Here is a 14,956-nt window from a genome sequence, read left to right on the forward strand (position 1 = left end):
CATTCTTGCCTCACCCTCACCCCTCTCCCAGCCTCACCCTCACCCCTATCCCAGTCTCACCCCTGCCTCACCCTCACCCCTCTCCCAGCCTCACCCCTGCCCCAGCCTCACCCCTGTCCCACCCTCACCCCTATTCCACCCTCACCACAGTCTCAGATTCACCCCTGCCCCACCCTCACCCCTGTCCCAGCCTCATCCTTGTCTCATACTCACCCCTGTCTTGCCTTCGCCCTAATCCCAGCCTCACCCCAGCCTCACCCTCACCCCTGCCTCACCCTCACCCCTGCCTCACCCACACCCCTGCCTCACCCTCACCCCTGCCTCACCCACACCCCTTTTACTCCCTCCTTTTCCCACTTGTTCTTTTCTCTCCCTTTTTTTTTTTTTTTCTCTCTGGCATCCTTCCTTCCTCCCTCCCTCCCTCTCTCCCTCCTGTTATTCGTTCCCAGCGTTCCCTCATAATCTCTCTCTCTCTCTCTCTCTCTCTCTCTCTCTCTCTCTCTCTCTCTCTCTCTCTCTCTCTCTCTCTCTCTCTCTCTCTCTCTCATACTAAATATGTCAAGCATGATATACCTTCATAAAAATGTGAAAACTGTTGACGTTACACTGTTATCAATGTCATATATCCCGTTTGCCTGCGAGAGAGAGAGAATCCTAGGTTATGAACTGTTTGTGCGAAAATGTGGAGAGAGAGAGAGAGAGAGGAGTGGATGTGGTGTTACTGTATGGATATGTGTGAATTTCGACCGTGTATATTGTACTTATTCACTCGTAACGCCAGTCAGCCACTAAATCGTGAGTCCTCACCGTATTGTTAACTTGATGCGATATTTCGTCTCTCCTCAACAAAACTTCCGTCAGCATACTTCCGACCGACTCCGGAACTCTTTTCACGGTAGATCCGACCGAGATGACTCCAGCATCCGTTATCCAATTTTAATCATACTCGGTGGAGTGGTTGAGGGTGATCTACTGAGGAAACCTATCGCTTTTAATAACAGTCGGTGAAAGGTAAAGGTCAGTGGTCAAGATTTAAGTTCAGGGTCACAGGACAAGGTCAAAGTTCAGTCGTCGTGTGTCCTTGACCATTGATCTGTTGTGAAAAAAAAAAAGGAAAGGTGTATCCATTCCATTACCATTAACCTTAACACCAAGTTTGATTAAAATCAGTTAAAAACTTTGTTATCTCGGCCTGAACTACCGTAAGAATAGTTCTGGCCGACCTGTCTAATTCTCTCTCTTGCGCGCGTTTGTGCGTGCGTGCGTGCGTGCGTGCGTGCGTGTGTGTGTGTGTGTGTGTGTGTGTGTGTGTGTGTGTGTGTGTGTGTGTGTGTGTAATAGTGCCGAGGGTGGGATGAACCTGCAACAACAAACAGTGGGCGTGGTCTTCCGCTTGGCCTGCCGAGGGTGGAGTCACATAACGTCCTGCTGCCAGGACTGTACTAGGCAGTGCCGCCATTTTGGTGACACTGCTGCTATACTTATAGACTCTTACAATACTTATGGACTCATTTCTGTCTACATCTCAGAAATCGTAATAACGTTTGGCTCTACACTAAAGCTTGGGTGTAGTTGCACATTTTGCCTCATAGTATTTTTGAGTCATTTCTATCTATCGGAAATTCAGATAACTTTTCTCGTGTGGCAAAGTCATAGGAAGCTTATATTTATTCATTACGAAGAGAAATTCCCATGATTTAATGTCATATAAAACCATGGTGACAGCAACTATACTCTGTTCACGTAAGACGAAAAATTCTCATCTCTCCGTCTTAAATGCAACAGATTAACCCAAGAATACGATGATAGTTACGAGGAAGCTCTGTGGAAAGGATGCAGGGTTGCTACAAAAAGACAGTAATCTCTGCCTGGGTAAAATCAGTGAGCTGTTGGATGCCCTACTCAGATTTAACCCTCTCGTGGACAGTCTTCGGAGCAAGGTGTAGTGCTCGGCGATTTGTGTGAAAGTTGAACCATAGTGGCGTAGGTGTCCACTCCCACCTGACACGTCCCAGGGTCTAGTTTTATTTCAGGTGACTCTGGCTTGGCGGGTCAGTTGGTGCGGGGTGGCGGCCTGGTTAGTGTGTCCGACTGCACCCAACACTGTGTCATACCGAACAGCACATTGTGTCGGCGGGAAAAAAGGAAAACAAAATATCGTGGCAAAGAGGACGTCCTGTTATAAAATATACAGGAAAGACAATACTAGAGGACAAACGAAACTAGATTATGTATTGGAACTTTGCAAAGTGAGCCACACTTCAGAATAGCGTCCCTAATTTGCGAGAATACCCATTGAGTGGACGTGTCTTAAAGAACACTCATTGTTCAGGTATCTGTGAGATACAGCTGTTGTTGCTGCTGTTGCTTAACCCCCGTCTGTCTGGCCTATCAGACCCGTCGATCACAGGTAGGCAACTGCTTCTGTAGAGCCGTCCTTCAGTACAGTTCATACACCGTGTAGGGATCCGGCCCCCCCTCGTGAGAGACAGCACCTCGCCAGGGTCGGACCAGGGTCCTCCCCACAGCGAGGTGCATGGAAATATGAGGAGACTTGGCTCCCCAGGTGGGCGCCCCAGCTGCCCCATCCAGGGTACACAGGACCACCAGGTGTAGGCTCCTTGTCAGCGCCAGTGCGAGACAGTAATAATGGACAACATTAAGTAATACGGCTGCTGCCCTTCACAGCAATGTAGCAAAAAGGAAACTGCAGCTTACTGTGTTATTTTGTCGGTGAAGGCACAATGGCGAAGGGACACGGTGAGCTGACGTATGTTAGACACAGGAAGGACGTTAATGAAGAACTAAACTTTTCATTCTAACTTGGCCTAAAATTGACGCCTCTGTCTGCTAGAATGTTGAGTTGTACCAAGAGATCACCACTAAAATAGGATGCTAGTCACGAAGAAGTGATGTGGAGATGTTGTAGAGCCGTAGTGCTGTTTGAAATATAGCAAAAAAAATTAACACTAGAATATTATGCTAATCACGAAGAAGTGCTATGAAAAGGACGTGAAATAAGCTGTGAAAGGACGAAATTCTGGGTTAAACTAGTCCGCAAAAAACATTGTATTCTTTAGCACAAGAAACTGATGCTAGTCACGAAGAAGTGCTGTGCATAGGATGTAGGGCACTAATACCGTCTGTGCCATCGAGCTGTAAAATGAATAAATTCTGGTCTATAGTTCACTCACCTTAACTTGGCGGAGATTTTCGTGTCCTTGCAGCCCATTTCCCGTTGTTCAGTGCCAGATCAACACAGTACTGTGATTTTCCTTCCTTTCCACGGCACTTCTTCGTGACTAGCACCATATTTTAGCATTAATTTCCTGTTCTAGCTATGCATTGAAGACTGAGAGATGGGAATTTTCCGCCTAGTCAAACTGAACAGAGTAGTAACCAAGAAGACTCAATCCTACCTCCTAACTAAGCATCAGGACAGCACTTCTTCGTGACTAGCACCATATTCTGGCATTAATCTCCTGTTCTATCTGAGCATTGAAGATGAAGAGATGAGAATTTTACTCCCAGTTAAATTGAGAAAAGACTAGTAACCAAGGAGACTCATTCCTGCCACGTAACTAAGCATCAGGATAGAATTTCATCGTGACTACCACCATATTCTAACGTTAAACTCCTCTTCTATCTGAGCATTGAAGAGAGATGGGAATTTTACTCCTTGTTAAACTGAGCAAAGACTCGTAACCAAGGAGACTCATTCCTACCACTTAACTAATCCTCGGGAGCACGTCTTCGTGGCTAGCACTATATTTTAGCATTAATCTCTTGTTCTAGCTCAGCATTGAAGACGAAGAGATGGCAATTTTACACCTGGTTAAACTGAACAGAGTGGTAACCAAGGAGACTCATTCCTACCTCATAACTTAGCCTCGTGACAACACTAACTTCTTTGTGACTAGCAAACAGAAGACGATCGTGTTGCACAGACCAGAACAGTTGATTAGTGAAATTGTAAAGCTATCAGTATTAGTAAGACTAGGGTGTGGGTGATTGGTAAGTGATGGACTGTTGTGGAAAGTGTTGAGAGAGAGAGAGAGAGGGAGGGAGACAGAGACAGACAGACAAACAAACAAACAGATGGATAAACAGAGAGAGAGATAAACTGACTGAAAAACAAAACAACACACAGAAAAACAGATGGATTAATAGACAGACAAACAGACGGACAGAGACGAAGAATGACACAAACTTGGTGGCCGAGGCTACTAATGCCACTGATCTGGTGTACTAATAACATCATTACCTCACACACCCACGTTAATAACACCCTCATATCGTTTACTGTAGGCTAATTAGTGTCGTCTCACGCTCTGCAAAATTATTTAATACGGATTGGAAATTTTTGCACTTGTGAACCTATTTTTTACCAATTTAATCACTTTATTTTATTTATTTGGGGGTAATTTCGATTTTTTTTTTCATTTTTGGATAGGCTTTTGGAACTGGAGAGGTTATATTCTCTCTCTCTCTCTCTCTCTCTCTCTCTGTGGTTGAGTGTGACCCTTATTGATGAAAAGTTATCATCTTTTACTCGTTATAAAGAATTTTGTTTTGACCTAAACGAAATCAGTATTGCTGTTGTAATAATGAAGTGTTGTTTGCCTGTGTGAAGCTTGAGAGGAGGAAGAGGAGAAGGAAGATCAAGAGGAGGAGGAAGAGGAAGTGGAGGCGTCGGGAGGAGGTGATATGGAGGATGAAGGTGCGGGGGTGGGAGCAAACGGAGGAGCGGGAGAGGGAGAGGGGTCGGCGCGCCCCCTTCTTCGCCCCCCTCTGCCTCTACCCCACCAGGCAGCTCACATACCCCTTCCTTCAGTACTATGATGCTGGGTAAGTACTGAGAAAGCTTTATTTGTCTATATATTTATTTATTGTAAGTATTGTGCAGCTTTAATCATCATCATCATCATCATTTTATCCTTCAGTACGTTGATACACTTTACACACACACACACACACACACACACACACACACACACACACACACACACACACAGTTTCTCTCTCTCTCTCTCTCTCTCTCTCTCTGTAATTAATAACATCCGTCAGCAATTTAGGGAACGAGCCACATTTTTTTTTTCCTGTCTCGCACAACGACACGTTAACTGACAGGACGAACAACGAATTCTGTTACTGATTGTCGTTTGTTTCCTGAGAGAGAGAGAGAGAGAGAGAGAGGGGGGGGGTATAAACAGGCTCCACCCATCCAAACAGGAAATTAGGACACCTGTTGCAATGCACTGTTATGATGATGTTTGTTAACGCCATACCTTTGTCTCACTGTGATCCTGACCTAATCTAATCTAACCTAACATAACACAACACAACATAGCAGTATAGTTAGCACCTTAACCTAGTTTAACTTAACATAGCATACCATATCAGTGCATAAAAAAACACATAATCATCCCAGTATAACAAAACATGGCATAGCATAACAGAGTGACGTTGCAAAACAAACACATTCTCAGCCTAAATAGCATAACATAGCACAATGTAGCATAAATACGTGTCATAATACACATCTGTTATTGCCATTGTGGTGTATCTGCGGCCAGTATTTTCTCTTATGATCCTAACCTAGCCTAGCATAGCACACCCTTACATGTACCGGCCACGCTAACCTAACCCTGGTCCCCTACCCCCCGAAGGGCTGATGGTTGTTACGGCTGTGTTACGTGGCTCTGTGTGACGCTAAGTATGTAGGATAGGTGGACCTCCCTTGGTATGAGTCACCACTGGTCTGTTCAGCCCATGACACATTGTTCACCGCAGCGGCACAGCTCTCTGTCTCTCCCACACCCCTTCTCGCTTACCTCACCTGTCCCCTCTCACCTCCATCACCTGTCCTCTCTCACTTCCCTCACCCCCTCTCACCTCCATCACCTGTCCCCTCTCACTTCGCTCACCCCCTCTCACCTCCATCACCTGTCCCCTCTCACTTCCCTCACCCCCTCTCACCTCCATCACCTGTCCCCTCTCACTTCCCTCACCCCCTCTCACCTCTATCACCTGTCCCCTCTCACTTCCCTCACCCCCTCTCACCTCCATCACCTGTCCCCTCTCACTTCCCTCACCTCCCTCACCTGTCCATTGTCTCGTCCTCGCCAGTCTTACATATTTACAATGTCGGCAATGCCTTCAGTTCTTTGTTTAAACAGATATTGAACTTTTTTGGTATTTTGCTCCATTAAGATTTTGTCCTGGCAATGGGAACTTGACGCAACTGTAATTCACACACACACACACACACACACACACACACACACACACACACACACACACACATGTAAGGCATATTTCTGTGACCAACACCCATATTGCTTCCCCCCACCTCTCTCTCTCTCTCTCTCTCTCTCTCTCTCTCTCTCTCTCTCTCTCTCTCTCTCTGCGGTAAGGCTCGTTCTGTCGGTAATTGCATCTCCTCGCCTGGGCAGCGTAGCAGAAAATGTCTCGTTCTATCGTCCGTTGAGACGTGTCGTAGCAAAAACGATGATGGCTTGGGTCTGTTTCTTGGCGGCTGATGATCTCACTGTATTGGCTCCAGTGTCATTTGTTGTGCCGGCTGTTAATCACTCCGGCACACGCCCTCACCACATCCCACCCCATCCCCCGGCACATCCCACCTCACCCCACCGCATCCCACCTCAACCTGCCGCATCCCACCTCCCTTCCCTTCCTTCCACACTTCCACTTAGACGCCGACACAAGTGAGAGCCGCGTTATAGAACTCGATACAGGTGGTGTTCTTCCTGGATCCATTACTAAGTGGTATTCGCGCAGAAGCAGTGGGATTCCGTGAATGTTCTGTTTTTTGAAGGGCCAAGATCCTGTTGAGAGGGACTCGATTAAAAGAATTGAAACTCTTACAGCCTACGTTGCGTCCTGGCTTGACGGTAAACCAAAAGACTCGTTTCAAGGAAGAAAAACACCTATTTTTCCGTGATCTTCCCAGCTTCATAAGTGAGAAAGGGTGTTAAAAGGAATATACCTCGTTTACGTCGTGTTCTGCTCAAATTTGAACAGCAGGGCTCGTCTACGTCGCTTTATGGGCACTTTTAAAAGGGGTAGAGCCCGTTTACGTCGTGTTCTGGGCAAATTTATACAGAGCGGGAATATTCTCGGACAATCTCAAGAATCGCGTGTGACTTATGGCTCGTGCTGCCCAGAGCCTGACATATTGGTGACCTTATAATTGTAACTCCTGAAACAGAAAGAACTCTTTAATTGTGTCATTCGTCTTTCGTCTCTATCAGATCTTTAGAATTCTAGCCTTCATTCAGAAGGACCACGAAAAGAAAGAAAGAAGTAAGGAAGGAAAGAAAGACAGAAATAAAGAAAGAGAAAGAGAGATACAGGAAGAAGGAAAGGAAAAAAACTCAGAGAAATTTCGCCCCAAACTCGAAAGCAAGGAAGAGAAAATTAAAATATATATTGCGCGATGCGAGGCCTTCCCGCCTTAGAGGAGCTGAAGATTGTGGTGAAAAAGACTGATGTGGTGAAGGAGAAAGGTAGATGTAATCGGTAAGTTAGCAGTTTTCTTCTTCATCTCTCTCTCTCTCTCTCTCTCTCTCTCTCAGGATAAATCGCAGAGGAAGACTTGCTGCGAATCCTGCCAGTTAGAAGAGATGTCTAGGTTTTTGCGTTTGAGTTAGAAGTTTCTGGTGACTTGTTGTGAGGTGAGGTTACATTCTCCCTCCCTCACCCTCACCCTCACCCCACCCTCACCCCCCACCCCGTAGCTCCTTATCCTGTGTCTGTCACGGTACTGGCTACACACACACACACACACACACACACACACACACACACACACACACACACACACACACACACACACAGTACTAACATTGATCAAAAGGGCATATATTACGCCCAAAAACATTAATGATAGGGGCATAGGGGTCTCTCTATCTCTGTCTCTCTGTCTCTCTCTCTCTCACACACACACACACACACACACACACACACACACACACACACACACACACACACACACACACACACACACACACACACACACACACACACACACACACACACACACATTCCAGTCAGACAGTACTAATTCTTCGAGCCAACAGCGCTGATCGTTCTGCTCCGTGTGTGGTGAGATGTGGTGAAGGGTGGTGATGGTGGTGTTGGTGAAGGGTGGTGATGGTGGTGTTGGTGAAGGGTGGTGATGGTGGTGTTGGTGAAGGGTGGTGATGGTGGTGTTGGTGAAGGGTGGTGATGGTGGTGTTGGTGAAGGGTGGTGATGGTGGTGTTGGTGAAGGGTGGTGATGGTGGTGTTGGCATTGCTACTAAACGTCCACACTGAATACTCGTCAAAATTTCTCTCGTGACAAGGTAAATGAGAACTTCCTTGCACATATCACCTTTTAGGCACTAATGTGTACCTAACCGTCCATATTTAATGCAAATAAACAGTTCTGTTGTGAAAGGCAAACGAACTCTTTCCCCGTTGATAAGAAGTGTTTATGTAATATTGAAACAGGTCAGTCTTGTCGGGTTACCGATAATAATAACTGATTAAAATATTAAAGATAATATACCTGATCGTTATTAGTGTGTTATCGGTGTAGGCGTGTGATAGAAGTTGTAGTAGCGGCGCTTATGAAATCCGTGTTGCTGATACATCTCATAAGTACACCTCAGGACAGCGCTTCTTCGTGACTAGCACCATATAATATCATTGATCTCTTGTTCTGTCTCTGCATTCAAGATAGAGACACCATTGTTTTATGCCAGGCTCTTATCTTACCTTGACCATATTTTCGTTCTTTTGTAGCTTATTTCCCGTAGCTCAGTGGTAAAGACAGTGCTGCAGCTCTGCATCCTCTCCATAGCACTGCTTCGTGACTAGCATCATATTCTGGTGTTCGTGGCGGGAAGAATACCACGGTTCTGCATCCTTTAAAAATTTCTCGAGCAAGGTGGAGGCGAGGTGGATGTGGGCTGGGTGGAGTGAGGCAGGGTTGAGGTGTGGTGGGGGTGAGGCAGGGTTAGGTAGCCTGGGACGGAGGTGCTGTAGGGTTGAGGTGGGGCGTGGGGTGAGGCAGGGTCGAGGTGGGGTGAGGCAGAGTGGGGCAGGCTGGCATGGAGGTGGGGTTGAGCAGGGTGAGGTGAGGCAGAATGAGGTAGGGTGTGAGTGAGGAAGGGTTAGGCAGGATCTTGGATAGAGCTGGTCAGGGTGAAGTGAGACGGGATTGAGGGTTGGTGTGGGGTGAGGCAGGGTTGAGGGAGGCAGGGAATGAGGTGGGGTGAAACAGGATTGAGGTTTGGTGTGGGTTGAGGCAGAGTGTGAGTTGGGGTTGGGCAGGGTGGAGTGGGGTGGGGTGGGGTGGGGTATATAGCATCTTGTAATGATAGTCTAATCATCACAAGGTCACCGCCATGGTGTTGGGGTCGTCGTGATGTGTTGGATGTGATCACTGATTCCCTGATACGGGTTGACCTGTTCCTCAGTTCACGTAACCATATTTATAATTACCATCACTACTTCCTAATTCCTGACCTGTAACAAGAGATTTACACTTGAATATGATGCTGGTCACAAAGAAGTGCTATGGAAAGGTTGCAGAGCTGTAGCATTGGCTGAATCTTCTTTTGAGCTACAGAAATTAGGATTTAAAAGTGACGAAAATCTCTGCCAAATTAAGGTGAATAAACTAGACGTGGTTACAGCCATCTGGCCTAAAAACAAACAAACAAAGCAAGTAGCCGAAATTGGACAATCAGTTGAACGTCTGTAGTAATATTTCTCTTTCCGTAATACAGGTAGTGCTATGTTTCCCTATACATTATTCCCATATATAATAATAATAATAATAATAATAATAATAATAATAGATTAAATCGTGGACGTAAGCTAATTTTAAGAGGATATTTATCTGTAGGGATTTAGTTCTTAGCGAGAGAGAGAGAGAGAGAGAGAGAGTCAAGTTCGCTCAAAAGGTCAATCCACTCACCTCTTATTCCATTATTCACACGACCTTCAATTACTTACTCATTTCTCACCTAATAATTCATCATCCCACCTAACCTAACCTAACCTGACCTGACCTAACCTAACTACCTTAACCTAACCTAACCTAACCTAACCTAACCTGACCTGACCTAACCTAACCTACCTTAACCTAACCTAACCCAACCTAATTTAACCTAATTTATCCTAACCTAACCTATTCATTTACCAATCCACTCTAACCTCTCCTAACCTAACCTAACCTACACTTATCCCTGTTGCTGTTATTGTTGTTTGTGTTGTTGTAGTTGTTATCCCAGGCTCATGTGAACGTCAACCTGGTGGACTGCAGGCTTAAGTTGTCCCTGTCGTGCATCGTCCTACCTTAACCCCAGTAATTAGACAGGTAGAGGAATTTCCAAGCTCTGTCTGTCGTGGTGGTGATTGTACAAGATAGTGATAAAAACTCTCGCTTATCTCTCGTCTCGCATCATTATCTCAAAGTCCCATCCATGTGCCTACTGGTTGGTAGGTAGGTAGCTGAGGAGGTAGGTCGACGCGTTGGTAAGTAGGTAGGTAGGTAGAGTGGTTGGTAGGAAGGTAGGTAGGTACATAGGAAAGCAGATGGTTGGCAGGTAGGTAGGTAGGGTGGTTGGTAGGTAAGTTAACTAGATAGATAGATAGATTTTGCTCATTACAGCTCAATATCCTCTTGTTATTAGTGTGAACTACGTCGGAGTTAAAAAGCTTTAATAAGTCGCCAAGGAGAAGGTGCTGCGAAACCACCTATGCCAACGAGAGAGAGAGAGAGAGAGAGAGGAGTAAAAAAAAAAAAAAAGTCGCTAACAAAAAGGTGTTACGTATATCAGGTAGCACTCAGGTGTAAGTGCCGTTAATCTGCAGTAATTCCCTTTCTTACCTGGAAATTCTACCTTAATCACCTGGCCAAGGAAATGTACAGAAGGATTACAGGTAACTTTAGCTGCGAGTATAATTAAGGGCTGTGTTGTAGGGGGTAGTACACACACACACACACACACACACACACACACACACACACACACACACACACACACACACACACACACACACACACACACACACACACATTATTTCGCATTACTTTTCCTGATACCTGCCTGATACCAAGGATGAGTCAGTATCTGTTTATGCCTGTTTCTATGTCTGCCTGTTTATCTATCTCTGTCTATACTATCTATCAGTCTATCTATCTCTCCTGTTACTTTCCCATATACTGAAGCTCCACTGATACCAAGTGAGTCACTGATACCACGTAACTGATAAGCCCTGCCCCTAACTACCTCAGTTTTGACTGGAAATATTGACTAAAATAATAAGGAGATAAGGCAGGATTTCTTTATTGAAATGGAATGATGATGGTGGTGGTGGTGGTGGTGGTGGTGGTGGTGGTGGTGGTGGTGTTGGTGGTGGTGGTGGTAGTGGGGGTGGTGGTGATGATGATTATGTGCATGTATGTGTGCGTGTGTATATACAGTATGTCTGTGTACAGTATATGTATGTATTTTTGTGTGCGTGTGTTTGTGTGCGTTTTTTTAGCAGTTTTTGTGTGCATACGTATGAATGGATCTGTATGTGTATGTATGTGTTATGTGAGTGTGTGTGTTTATCTGTGTGTGTATTTGCATCTGTGTTTTTGTGTGTATGTGTGCGTGTATGTATGTATGTATGTATGTTGAGGCCGCATCACGTGACCATATATTATCTGCACAAACACAGTATTAGGCGAGAGTGGCCTCGTATGTCGCCTCATGGCATAATATACTCCATTATGCTTCGTTATATCATTAGGTGGGAGGGATCTTTTCATCTGATGGAACTGGGCAACTCCCATATCTTTATCAGTATATCGTGGTTGCATGAAATTCAGTGAGCCCTTGGTTATGAGGTAGGAATGAATCTCCCTGGTTACCATACTGCAATCATTTTAACCAGGCAGAGATTTTCGTCCTATTGCAGCTTATTACCCGTAGCTCAGTGGCAGAATAAGGTAACATTGCCGTTCCTGCATCCATTCCATAGCACTTTTTTGTGACTAACGTTTTATTCAAATGTTAAGCTCTTGTTATAGCTCAGCATTTAAGATGGAAGGATGGCCATTTTACCCCTATACTCATTTTACACTAACGGCGTAAAATTGCCATTTCTCCAATTTATTAACACTAAAATAAGGTGCTATTCACGAAGAAGTTTGTGGAAGAGATGTAGAGCCGTAGTATCATTTTATTCTGCCACTGAGCTTCGTAAAGTGAGCTATAAAAAGACGAAAATTTGCTCCAAGTTAAAGCAAAAATATTATAGATGAAGGGAATAGAGTATAGTGTGGTGCAAAGGCTAGAATCCTGCATAAATTGCCATTCCGGAGAGAACTGAACATACAAAGAGTTAAAACCAGATGGCTGGACACATTGCGTTTAAAACGGCAGAGGTCTTAGGCAGAGGAAATGCGGATTGAGACTGTCACAGCCGACCTGTTGCATGTGTTAAAATATGAGCGAACTAGTAAACTCTTGCATTAGAAAACTGGACAGAAAAGGAATGAGATTGCACTGGCGTATTGCACACCGTATTACCACTTTGCTGACTTGAGTATGACATGTTGCGAACAAGAGTAAGGAATGTTTTACCTCTCCCTCACCCCGTTACCTCCCCCACCTCAAACCCAACCCGTACCCTTCTCCTTCCCTCTTCACCCTCCCTCAGCCCCCACCCGCTCACCCATCCACACCCTCCTCTTCTTCCACCTCTCACCCCTACACCCATACCCGCACCATACCCTCACCTTCCCTTCCCCTTCCCTTTCCCCATGCCATTCCCTTTCTCCTCTCCCTCACCTCCTCACAAAACCACACGCTCCTTTCGACCCTTTCTGCCTTCCCTACCGTCTCCCTCATCCACACCCTCACTTCCCCCTGCTGTCCCTCATTCTCTCCCTCACCCCTCACCCTCCCACCCCACCACACGACACTGCTATCACCTCTTATCTTTATCAGTCACGGGGCCACTCCTAACTCACCCCCACCCCACCTTACTACTCGTGCCCTCTAAATCTCTAACATTATTCACATTACTAGGTTTTCTTTCAACTGGTTGGGTTCGTTATAGCCTTAAATATAGCCTTAGATATACCTTTTATTGATACAGTTGAATGAAATCGTTGAATAATAGCCTGTGAACTTAATTGCAATGAATAATGGCTATGAATTACGTGTTGGTGTAGTGATTAGAACGCCCCAGTCGGAGTGAGAGATTTGCATAGGCCAGGCCCGATCCTTGTTAGCAAAACCTCCAGTTGTCTGTAGAAGCTGGAACTGATTTTTAGCCACAAAACCACCAAGCACCATAATAAATAAGTGAAATATAAAAAGTCTTGGACATCCTCATTGGCTTAAGCTATTCTAACCTGCCTGACGGAGGGATAGAGTTAGCTTTCTCTGTTTCACTATCTCTACTATCTCACTATCTCTACATGCCACAGGAATTTTGGTGATACAGGGATTAGTCCCGGATTCACAAAGGAGCTTAGGATTAGTGTTTCTCGTATCTGAAATTTGTCTTTTAGGAAGAACTAGACATAGAGGACGTTTCACAATTTCTTTTCCTTGTCCATCCTACAGAAACAAATCTTTCCTTATGAGGGTTTGTATTTGTAAGATGAACTAGAGATAAGGGGACTTTCTGCATTCTTCGTTCCTTGTCCTACCTAGAAAAATAAATCATCTCTTAGGCCTGGAAAGTGATGATACCGATACTTGTTTTGTTTTTGTAGGAAGAACAAGAGACCGGGGAAATTTTTACGGTCCTGATTGTCGAAATAAATGTAGGAAAACCGGGATGCAGGAGTGCAAACTGTATTCTTTATGCCCTCAAACAGCTGGACATACTGGACTTGTTAGGTGAGAGAGAGACGCAGGTTAGAGTTTGACCTCTCTAATGTCTCGGGCAACACAGACCTTTCTGAAGATGGGTTCTTTGTAGCCCGAAACGTTAGAGAAAATAAAGCATTCAAGCTGTAACCTGTCTCTCCCACCCACCATTTGCACTTGTCGTAATGGATCACCTACAGACTGACATAGTGCTGGGTCGATGACGGTACGAGTGTGTTTGTAAATGTATCGTATGAGTGACTAGATAAGAGTGGCAGTGTGTGCTATCTGTTGGTATCAGTGCCAGTGCCACCTCCACCCGCCTCTGTGTCACACGCCCTATCCCTCACCCCAACACACCTCCCTGCATCAGGTAACATCTCACAGACAATGCCCTTCCGACCCTTGGCATGTTTACATGAGTGTGTTAATAGCTTTGACCATCACACTGCAATGACAGTTTTTGAGGAGACACAGCTCATAGGTCGCCATCATTTCACAGTTGTTTCGTATTGTAAACCTGTTCTGGACAAGAATAAGTCCTCATCCTAACCGATTTATTTTGCTTATTACATCTTGCATTCTTGTACACCGCACGTCCTTAATGTGCCTGTCTGTGGTTCGTCTTCTCATCGGTCAAGGAAGCTCCCAAACATCTGCTGAAAATGTGCATTAATTGAACTAAGTCGTGTGATGGTAGCTGCTGTAGCCTAATTTCTTCCTACCTACCTATCTATCTGTCTATCTATCTATCTATAGCCAGACGCCGTAATCCCGTAAGGGGTGGCCATAGGCAAATCGCCTCCATGTCGCCCTGTCCCCTGTCTTTTCGCTGGCCTCGCCCCAACTTACCCTTCATCTCATATGCCGTACCTCTCTACTCTGCTTTTGATTTTACGCCAACCTCTTTAGTCTGATGTGTCTCAAGGTGAAGGAGGTGGTGTGGGGCGAGCCAGAATAGAGTAAATAGTAAGTCATGTGGCAGGAGGGGTTACAAGAGGCAATAGAGAAGAGTATGTCCTTGGTCTTGCCGGATGAGTCTCGGCTCATACGATTTTTCGCGTAT

The 14,956-nt window shown here is 45.3% G+C and overlaps 1 protein-coding gene across 1 annotated transcript in view; it reads left to right on the forward strand.

The window, feature by feature from the left end:
• Positions 1-4,801: 4,801 nt before the first annotated feature.
• Positions 4,802-14,956, forward strand: part of LOC145411126 (villin-1-like) — a 25,496-nt gene continuing 15,341 nt past the window's right edge. Inside the window, exon 1 of the mRNA XM_080281170.1 lies at positions 4,802-4,848. The gene's annotated coding sequence lies outside the window, so the exon portion shown is untranslated. The remainder of the gene's footprint in view (positions 4,849-14,956) is intronic.

The sequence above is a fragment of the Coenobita brevimanus genome, chromosome 88, assembly GCF_032717465.1.
Source record: "Coenobita brevimanus isolate Jiangsu-jjx chromosome 88, ASM3271746v2, whole genome shotgun sequence".
In the NCBI taxonomy this organism is placed as follows: domain Eukaryota; kingdom Metazoa; phylum Arthropoda; class Malacostraca; order Decapoda; family Coenobitidae; genus Coenobita; species Coenobita brevimanus.